Below are 10,467 nucleotides of genomic sequence, written 5' to 3'. Positions count from 1 at the left end.
CAAAGTGCCTGACTCCCTGAAGCCCGCCGCCGGACCGGAGGCGCGGGTGGCACCCACACGTCCCCGGGGTGGAGGCCCGAGCCGGCAGAGCGTGGGCGTCCTCCACTGCGTCTGAGGGAAGGCTCTGGGACTGAGGGGAAGGGGGAGCTGACAGGGACCGCTCCGTGACGCGCGCAGAAGGAGCTGAGGGTCTGGCCCTTGCTCTGTGCTCCTAGGGGCCACAAGCGCTTCTCTCTTCACGGGACGGAGTGGGGCTTGCTGGGCCACTGCCTCGTCCTGACGCTCTTCCTTGGCAGGAGCTCTGCGCTTCCACCGCCCGCTTCGGGCAGGGCTCCCTGCTCAGAGCCACCCCAGAGAGGCTGGTGGGAGGCCGGCGCAGCCGTTCGGCTCTCTCTGCGAGCCGGCTGTGCAGCCCGGGGCTTTCCGAACGCTTGCTCCGCTGGGGTCGTCCGAAGGCTCTCTGCAGCTGAGGGAAACGAGGCTGCTGTCAGACGTTCTCCCGCGCCCTCCGAACTAGGCCGTTTGGCCTGCTCCATGTGGCGCTTCACCGTGGCAGCAGGAGCCGCTTTCGCAGCCCTTCTGCGGGGCTACGGTGAGGCCGAGAGAAGGGGCCGACATCTCGGTCGGCCACCGACCCCAGGCCCTGCAGGCAGCCTTCCCTGGGCTTCCGCCTCCACCCGCCGCGCCCACTCTCTCGCTCTCGGCCAGAGAGGTCTGCACGCCCAAGGCCGCTCGGCTCCAGGCTTCTCGCTCGGAGGGAAGGCTGTGGTGCTCACTCGAGCTTTCCAGGCTCAGCTTTCCGAAGGCATGCTTCTCCGTGGAGCGACGAGTGCGGGGTGGTGCTGTTGGCATGCCCCCCTCTCTTGTTTCTCCCAGGGAGCTCCAGGGGGCCGGAACGCGGGCCATGCCACAGAGGCCGAGGCAGCCACCAGCTTCCCACCTCCGCTTCGGAGCGCTGCCCCGGGAGAGCCCGGCCCCACGGCCCGGGCGCTCCGGCCTCCCGAAGCGGGACGCTTCCACTCTCCTGCGTGCTTCTCTCTCCGCACTCGTCTTTCCCCGGACGTCGTTCTCCCCGGAGCACGGTGTTGCTGTGAATTCAGGGCCCCGCTGTCTCGCTCTCGTGCCCGGCCCATGCTTCCAAAGTGCCTGACTCCCTGAAGCCCGCCGCCGGACCGGAGGCGCGGGCGGCACCCACACGTCCCCGGGGTGGAGGCCCGAGCCGGCAGAGCGTGGGCGTCCTCCACTGCGTCTGAGGGAAGGCTCTGGGACTGAGGGGAAGGGGGAGCTGACAGGGACCGCTCCGTGACGCGCGCAGAAGGAGCTGAGGGTCTGGCCCTTGCTCTGTGCTCCTAGGGGCCACAAGCGCTTCTCTCTTCATGGGACGGAGTGGGGCTTGCTGGGCCACTGCCTCCTCCTGACACTCTCCCTTGATAGGAGCTCTGCGCTTCCACCGACCGCTTCGGGCAGGGCTTCCTGCTCAGAGCCACCCCAGAGAGGCTGGTGGGAGGCCGGCGCGGCCGTTCGGCTCTCTCCGCGAGCCGGCTGTGCAGCCCGGGGCTTTCCGAACGCTTGCTCCGCTGGGTCGTCCGAAGGCTCTCGGCAGCTGAGGGAAACGAGGCTGCTGTCAGACGTTCTCCCGCGCCCTCCGAACTAGGCCGTTTGTCCTGCTCCATGTGGCGCTTCACCGTCGCAGCAGGAGCCGCTTTCGCAGCCCTTCTGCGGGGCTACGGTGAGGCCGAGAGAAGGGGCCGACATCTCGGTCGGCCCCCGACCCCAGGCCCTGCAGGCAGCCTTCCCTGGGCTTCCGCCTCCACCCGCCGCGCCCACTCTCTCGCTCTCGGCCAGAGAGGCCTGCACGCCCAAGGCCGCTCGGCTCCAGGCTTCTCGCTCGGAGGGAAGGCTGTGGTGCTCACTCGAGCTTTCCAGGCTCAGCTTTCCGAAGGCATGCTTCTCCGTGGAGCGACGAGTGCGGGGTGGTGCTGTTGGCATGCCCCCCTCTCTTGTTTCTCCCAGGGAGCTCCAGGGGGCCGGAACGCGGGCCATGCCACAGAGGCCGAGGCAGCCACCAGCTTCCCACCTCCGCTTCGGAGCGCTGCCCCGGGAGAGCCCGGCCCCACGGCCCGGGCGCTCCGGCCTCCCGAGGCGGGACGCTTCCACTCTCCTGCGTGCTTCTCTCTCCGCACTCGTCTTTCCCCGGACGTCGTTCTCCCCGGAGCACGGTGTTGCTGTGAATTCAGGGCCCCGCTGTCTCGCTCTCGTGCCCGGCCCATGCTTCCAAAGTGCCTGACTCCCTGAAGCCCGCCGCCGGACCGGAGGCGCGGGCGGCACCCACACGTCCCCGGGGTGGAGGCCCGAGCCGGCAGAGCGTGGGCGTCCTCCACTGCGTCTGAGGGAAGGCTCTGGGACTGAGGGGAAGGGGGAGCTGACAGGGACCGCTCCGTGACGCGCGCAGAAGGAGCTGAGGGTCTGGCCTTGCTCTGAGCTCCTAGGGGCCACAAGCGCTTCTCTCTTCACAGGACGGAGTGGGGCTTGCTGGGCCACTGCCTCGTCCTGACGCTCTCCCTTGGCAGGAGCTCTGCGCTTCCACCGCCCGTCTCGGGCAGGGCTCCCTGCTCAGAGCCACCCCAGAGAGGCTGGTGGAAGGCCGGCGCGGCCGTTCGGCTCTCTCCGCGAGCCGGCTGTGCAGCCCGGGGCTTTCCGAACGCTTGCTCTACTGGGGTCGTCCGAAGGCTCTCTGCAGCTGAGGGAAACGAGGCTGCTGTCAGACGTTCTCCCGCGCCCTACGAACTAGGCCGTTTGTCCTGCTCCATGCGGCGCTTTACCGTCGCAGCAGTAGCCGCTTTCGCAGCCCTTCTGCGGGGCTACGGTGAGGCCGAGAGAAGGGGCCGACATCTCGGTCGGCCCCCGACCCCAGGCCCTGCAGGCAGCCTTCCCTGGGCTTCCGCCCCCACCCGCCGCGCCCACTCTCTCGCTCTCGGCCAGAGAGGCCTGCACGCCCAAGGCCGCTCGGCTCCAGGCTTCTCGCTCGGAGGGAAGGCTGTGGTGCTCACTCGAGCTTTCCAGGCTCAGCTTTCCGAAGGCATGCTTCTCCGTGGAGCGACGAGTGCGGGGTGGTGCTGTTGGCATGCCCCCCTCTCTTGTTTCTCCCAGGGAGCTCCAGGGGGCCGGAACGCGGGCCATGCCACAGAGGCCGAGGCAGCCACCAGCTTCCCACCTCCGCTTCGGAGCGCTGCCCCGGGAGAGCCCGGCCCCACGGCCCGGGCGCTCCGGCCTCCCGAAGCGGGACGCTTCCACTCTCCTGCGTGCTTCTCTCTCCGCACTCGTCTTTCCCCGGACGTCGTTCTCCCCGGAGCACGGTGTTGCTGTGAATTCAGGGCCCCGCTGTCTCGCTCTCGTGCCCGGCCCATGCTTCCAAAGTGCCTGACTCCCTGAAGCCCGCCGCCGGACCGGAGGCGCGGGCGGCACCCACACGTCCCCGGGGTGGAGGCCCGAGCCGGCAGAGCGTGGGCGTCCTCCACTGCGTCTGAGGGAAGGCTCTGGGACTGAGGGGAAGGGGGAGCTGACAGGGACCGCTCCGTGACGCGCGCAGAAGGAGCTGAGGGTCTGGCCTTGCTCTGAGCTCCTAGGGGCCACAAGCGCTTCTCTCTTCACAGGACGGAGTGGGGCTTGCTGGGCCACTGCCTCGTCCTGACGCTCTCCCTTGGCAGGAGCTCTGCGCTTCCACCGCCCGTCTCGGGCAGGGCTCCCTGCTCAGAGCCACCCCAGAGAGGCTGGTGGAAGGCCGGCGCGGCCGTTCGGCTCTCTCCGCGAGCCGGCTGTGCAGCCCGGGGCTTTCCGAACGCTTGCTCCACTGGGGTCGTCCGAAGGCTCTCTGCAGCTGAGGGAAACGAGGCTGCTGTCAGACGTTCTCCCGCGCCCTACGAACTAGGCCGTTTGTCCTGCTCCATGCGGCGCTTTACCGTCGCAGCAGTAGCCGCTTTCGCAGCCCTTCTGCGGGGCTACGGTGAGGCCGAGAGAAGGGGCCGACATCTCGGTCGGCCCCCGACCCCAGGCCCTGCAGGCAGCCTTCCCTGGGCTTCCGCCCCCACCCGCCGCGCCCACTCTCTCGCTCTCGGCCAGAGAGGCCTGCACGCCCAAGGCCGCTCGGCTCCAGGCTTCTCGCTCGGAGGGAAGGCTGTGGTGCTCACTCGAGCTTTCCAGGCTCAGCTTTCCGAAGGCATGCTTCTCCGTGGAGCGACGAGTGCGGGGTGGTGCTGTTGGCATGCCCCCCTCTCTTGTTTCTCCCAGGGAGCTCCAGGGGGCCGGAACGCGGGCCATGCCACAGAGGCCGAGGCAGCCACCAGCTTCCCACCTCCGCTTCGGAGCGCTGCCCCGGGAGAGCCCGGCCCCACGGCCCGGGCGCTCCGGCCTCCCGAAGCGGGACGCTTCCACTCTCCTGCGTGCTTCTCTCTCCGCACTCGTCTTTCCCCGGACGTCGTTCTCCCCGGAGCACGGTGTTGCTGTGAATTCAGGGCCCCGCTGTCTCGCTCTCGTGCCCGGCCCATGCTTCCAAAGTGCCTGACTCCCTGAAGCCCGCCGCCGGACCGGAGGCGCGGGTGGCACCCACACGTCCCCGGGGTGGAGGCCCGAGCCGGCAGAGCGTGGGCGTCCTCCACTGCGTCTGAGGGAAGGCTCTGGGACTGAGGGGAAGGGGGAGCTGACAGGGACCGCTCCGTGACGCGCGCAGAAGGAGCTGAGGGTCTGGCCCTTGCTCTGTGCTCCTAGGGGCCACAAGCGCTTCTCTCTTCACGGGACGGAGTGGGGCTTGCTGGGCCACTGCCTCGTCCTGACGCTCTTCCTTGGCAGGAGCTCTGCGCTTCCACCGCCCGCTTCGGGCAGGGCTCCCTGCTCAGAGCCACCCCAGAGAGGCTGGTGGGAGGCCGGCGCAGCCGTTCGGCTCTCTCTGCGAGCCGGCTGTGCAGCCCGGGGCTTTCCGAACGCTTGCTCCGCTGGGGTCGTCCGAAGGCTCTCTGCAGCTGAGGGAAACGAGGCTGCTGTCAGACGTTCTCCCGCGCCCTCCGAACTAGGCCGTTTGGCCTGCTCCATGTGGCGCTTCACCGTGGCAGCAGGAGCCGCTTTCGCAGCCCTTCTGCGGGGCTACGGTGAGGCCGAGAGAAGGGGCCGACATCTCGGTCGGCCACCGACCCCAGGCCCTGCAGGCAGCCTTCCCTGGGCTTCCGCCTCCACCCGCCGCGCCCACTCTCTCGCTCTCGGCCAGAGAGGTCTGCACGCCCAAGGCCGCTCGGCTCCAGGCTTCTCGCTCGGAGGGAAGGCTGTGGTGCTCACTCGAGCTTTCCAGGCTCAGCTTTCCGAAGGCATGCTTCTCCGTGGAGCGACGAGTGCGGGGTGGTGCTGTTGGCATGCCCCCCTCTCTTGTTTCTCCCAGGGAGCTCCAGGGGGCCGGAACGCGGGCCATGCCACAGAGGCCGAGGCAGCCACCAGCTTCCCACCTCCGCTTCGGAGCGCTGCCCCGGGAGAGCCCGGCCCCACGGCCCGGGCGCTCCGGCCTCCCGAAGCGGGACGCTTCCACTCTCCTGCGTGCTTCTCTCTCCGCACTCGTCTTTCCCCGGACGTCGTTCTCCCCGGAGCACGGTGTTGCTGTGAATTCAGGGCCCCGCTGTCTCGCTCTCGTGCCCGGCCCATGCTTCCAAAGTGCCTGACTCCCTGAAGCCCGCCGCCGGACCGGAGGCGCGGGCGGCACCCACACGTCCCCGGGGTGGAGGCCCGAGCCGGCAGAGCGTGGGCGTCCTCCACTGCGTCTGAGGGAAGGCTCTGGGACTGAGGGGAAGGGGGAGCTGACAGGGACCGCTCCGTGACGCGCGCAGAAGGAGCTGAGGGTCTGGCCCTTGCTCTGTGCTCCTAGGGGCCACAAGCGCTTCTCTCTTCATGGGACGGAGTGGGGCTTGCTGGGCCACTGCCTCCTCCTGACACTCTCCCTTGATAGGAGCTCTGCGCTTCCACCGACCGCTTCGGGCAGGGCTTCCTGCTCAGAGCCACCCCAGAGAGGCTGGTGGGAGGCCGGCGCGGCCGTTCGGCTCTCTCCGCGAGCCGGCTGTGCAGCCCGGGGCTTTCCGAACGCTTGCTCCGCTGGGTCGTCCGAAGGCTCTCGGCAGCTGAGGGAAACGAGGCTGCTGTCAGACGTTCTCCCGCGCCCTCCGAACTAGGCCGTTTGTCCTGCTCCATGTGGCGCTTCACCGTCGCAGCAGGAGCCGCTTTCGCAGCCCTTCTGCGGGGCTACGGTGAGGCCGAGAGAAGGGGCCGACATCTCGGTCGGCCCCCGACCCCAGGCCCTGCAGGCAGCCTTCCCTGGGCTTCCGCCTCCACCCGCCGCGCCCACTCTCTCGCTCTCGGCCAGAGAGGCCTGCACGCCCAAGGCCGCTCGGCTCCAGGCTTCTCGCTCGGAGGGAAGGCTGTGGTGCTCACTCGAGCTTTCCAGGCTCAGCTTTCCGAAGGCATGCTTCTCCGTGGAGCGACGAGTGCGGGGTGGTGCTGTTGGCATGCCCCCCTCTCTTGTTTCTCCCAGGGAGCTCCAGGGGGCCGGAACGCGGGCCATGCCACAGAGGCCGAGGCAGCCACCAGCTTCCCACCTCCGCTTCGGAGCGCTGCCCCGGGAGAGCCCGGCCCCACGGCCCGGGCGCTCCGGCCTCCCGAGGCGGGACGCTTCCACTCTCCTGCGTGCTTCTCTCTCCGCACTCGTCTTTCCCCGGACGTCGTTCTCCCCGGAGCACGGTGTTGCTGTGAATTCAGGGCCCCGCTGTCTCGCTCTCGTGCCCGGCCCATGCTTCCAAAGTGCCTGACTCCCTGAAGCCCGCCGCCGGACCGGAGGCGCGGGCGGCACCCACACGTCCCCGGGGTGGAGGCCCGAGCCGGCAGAGCGTGGGCGTCCTCCACTGCGTCTGAGGGAAGGCTCTGGGACTGAGGGGAAGGGGGAGCTGACAGGGACCGCTCCGTGACGCGCGCAGAAGGAGCTGAGGGTCTGGCCTTGCTCTGAGCTCCTAGGGGCCACAAGCGCTTCTCTCTTCACAGGACGGAGTGGGGCTTGCTGGGCCACTGCCTCGTCCTGACGCTCTCCCTTGGCAGGAGCTCTGCGCTTCCACCGCCCGTCTCGGGCAGGGCTCCCTGCTCAGAGCCACCCCAGAGAGGCTGGTGGAAGGCCGGCGCGGCCGTTCGGCTCTCTCCGCGAGCCGGCTGTGCAGCCCGGGGCTTTCCGAACGCTTGCTCTACTGGGGTCGTCCGAAGGCTCTCTGCAGCTGAGGGAAACGAGGCTGCTGTCAGACGTTCTCCCGCGCCCTACGAACTAGGCCGTTTGTCCTGCTCCATGCGGCGCTTTACCGTCGCAGCAGTAGCCGCTTTCGCAGCCCTTCTGCGGGGCTACGGTGAGGCCGAGAGAAGGGGCCGACATCTCGGTCGGCCCCCGACCCCAGGCCCTGCAGGCAGCCTTCCCTGGGCTTCCGCCCCCACCCGCCGCGCCCACTCTCTCGCTCTCGGCCAGAGAGGCCTGCACGCCCAAGGCCGCTCGGCTCCAGGCTTCTCGCTCGGAGGGAAGGCTGTGGTGCTCACTCGAGCTTTCCAGGCTCAGCTTTCCGAAGGCATGCTTCTCCGTGGAGCGACGAGTGCGGGGTGGTGCTGTTGGCATGCCCCCCTCTCTTGTTTCTCCCAGGGAGCTCCAGGGGGCCGGAACGCGGGCCATGCCACAGAGGCCGAGGCAGCCACCAGCTTCCCACCTCCGCTTCGGAGCGCTGCCCCGGGAGAGCCCGGCCCCACGGCCCGGGCGCTCCGGCCTCCCGAAGCGGGACGCTTCCACTCTCCTGCGTGCTTCTCTCTCCGCACTCGTCTTTCCCCGGACGTCGTTCTCCCCGGAGCACGGTGTTGCTGTGAATTCAGGGCCCCGCTGTCTCGCTCTCGTGCCCGGCCCATGCTTCCAAAGTGCCTGACTCCCTGAAGCCCGCCGCCGGACCGGAGGCGCGGGTGGCACCCACACGTCCCCGGGGTGGAGGCCCGAGCCGGCAGAGCGTGGGCGTCCTCCACTGCGTCTGAGGGAAGGCTCTGGGACTGAGGGGAAGGGGGAGCTGACAGGGACCGCTCCGTGACGCGCGCAGAAGGAGCTGAGGGTCTGGCCCTTGCTCTGTGCTCCTAGGGGCCACAAGCGCTTCTCTCTTCACGGGACGGAGTGGGGCTTGCTGGGCCACTGCCTCGTCCTGACGCTCTTCCTTGGCAGGAGCTCTGCGCTTCCACCGCCCGCTTCGGGCAGGGCTCCCTGCTCAGAGCCACCCCAGAGAGGCTGGTGGGAGGCCGGCGCAGCCGTTCGGCTCTCTCTGCGAGCCGGCTGTGCAGCCCGGGGCTTTCCGAACGCTTGCTCCGCTGGGGTCGTCCGAAGGCTCTCTGCAGCTGAGGGAAACGAGGCTGCTGTCAGACGTTCTCCCGCGCCCTCCGAACTAGGCCGTTTGGCCTGCTCCATGTGGCGCTTCACCGTGGCAGCAGGAGCCGCTTTCGCAGCCCTTCTGCGGGGCTACGGTGAGGCCGAGAGAAGGGGCCGACATCTCGGTCGGCCACCGACCCCAGGCCCTGCAGGCAGCCTTCCCTGGGCTTCCGCCTCCACCCGCCGCGCCCACTCTCTCGCTCTCGGCCAGAGAGGTCTGCACGCCCAAGGCCGCTCGGCTCCAGGCTTCTCGCTCGGAGGGAAGGCTGTGGTGCTCACTCGAGCTTTCCAGGCTCAGCTTTCCGAAGGCATGCTTCTCCGTGGAGCGACGAGTGCGGGGTGGTGCTGTTGGCATGCCCCCCTCTCTTGTTTCTCCCAGGGAGCTCCAGGGGACCGGAACGCGGGCCATGCCACAGAGGCCGAGGCAGCCACCAGCTTCCCACCTCCGCTTCGGAGCGCTGCCCCGGGAGAGCCCGGCCCCACGGCCCGGGCGCTCCGGCCTCCCGAAGCGGGACGCTTCCACTCTCCTGCGTGCTTCTCTCTCCGCACTCGTCTTTCCCCGGACGTCGTTCTCCCCGGAGCACGGTGTTGCTGTGAATTCAGGGCCCCGCTGTCTCGCTCTCGTGCCCGGCCCATGCTTCCAAAGTGCCTGACTCCCTGAAGCCCGCCGCCGGACCGGAGGCGCGGGCGGCACCCACACGTCCCCGGGGTGGAGGCCCGAGCCGGCAGAGCGTGGGCGTCCTCCACTGCGTCTGAGGGAAGGCTCTGGGACTGAGGGGAAGGGGGAGCTGACAGGGACCGCTCCGTGACGCGCGCAGAAGGAGCTGAGGGTCTGGCCCTTGCTCTGTGCTCCTAGGGGCCACAAGCGCTTCTCTCTTCATGGGACGGAGTGGGGCTTGCTGGGCCACTGCCTCCTCCTGACACTCTCCCTTGATAGGAGCTCTGCGCTTCCACCGACCGCTTCGGGCAGGGCTTCCTGCTCAGAGCCACCCCAGAGAGGCTGGTGGGAGGCCGGCGCGGCCGTTCGGCTCTCTCCGCGAGCCGGCTGTGCAGCCCGGGGCTTTCCGAACGCTTGCTCCGCTGGGTCGTCCGAAGGCTCTCGGCAGCTGAGGGAAACGAGGCTGCTGTCAGACGTTCTCCCGCGCCCTACGAACTAGGCCGTTTGTCCTGCTCCATGTGGCGCTTCACCGTCGCAGCAGGAGCCGCTTTCGCAGCCCTTCTGCGGGGCTACGGTGAGGCCGAGAGAAGGGGCCGACATCTCGGTCGGCCCCCGACCCCAGGCCCTGCAGGCAGCCTTCCCTGGGCTTCCGCCTCCACCCGCCGCGCCCACTCTCTCGCTCTCGGCCAGAGAGGCCTGCACGCCCAAGGCCGCTCGGCTCCAGGCTTCTCGCTCGGAGGGAAGGCTGTGGTGCTCACTCGAGCTTTCCAGGCTCAGCTTTCCGAAGGCATGCTTCTCCGTGGAGCGACGAGTGCGGGGTGGTGCTGTTGGCATGCCCCCCTCTCTTGTTTCTCCCAGGGAGCTCCAGGGGGCCGGAACGCGGGCCATGCCACAGAGGCCGAGGCAGCCACCAGCTTCCCACCTCCGCTTCGGAGCGCTGCCCCGGGAGAGCCCGGCCCCACGGCCCCGGGCGCTCCGGCCTCCCGAAGCGGGACGCTTCCACTCTCCTGCGTGCTTCTCTCTCCGCACTCGTCTTTCCCCGGACGTCGTTCTCCCCGGAGCACGGTGTTGCTGTGAATTCAGGGCCCCGCTGTCTCGCTCTCGTGCCCGGCCCATGCTTCCAAAGTGCCTGACTCCCTGAAGCCCACCGCCGGACCGGAGGCGCGGGCGGCACCCACACGTCCCCGGGGTGGAGGCCCGAGCCGGCAGAGCGTGGGCGTCCTCCACTGCGTCTGAGGGAAGGCTCTGGGACTGAGGGGAAGGGGGAGCTGACAGGGACCGCTCCGTGACGCGCGCAGAAGGAGCTGAGGGTCTGGCCCTTGCTCTGTGCTCCTAGGGGCCACAAGCGCTT

This window comes from Martes martes (genome assembly GCF_963455335.1).
Source record: "Martes martes genome assembly, chromosome: 18".
NCBI classification, from domain to species: Eukaryota; Metazoa; Chordata; class Mammalia; order Carnivora; family Mustelidae; genus Martes; species Martes martes.
The sequence above is the reverse complement of the archived record's forward strand: the minus strand, read 5'-3'. Positions refer to the sequence as shown.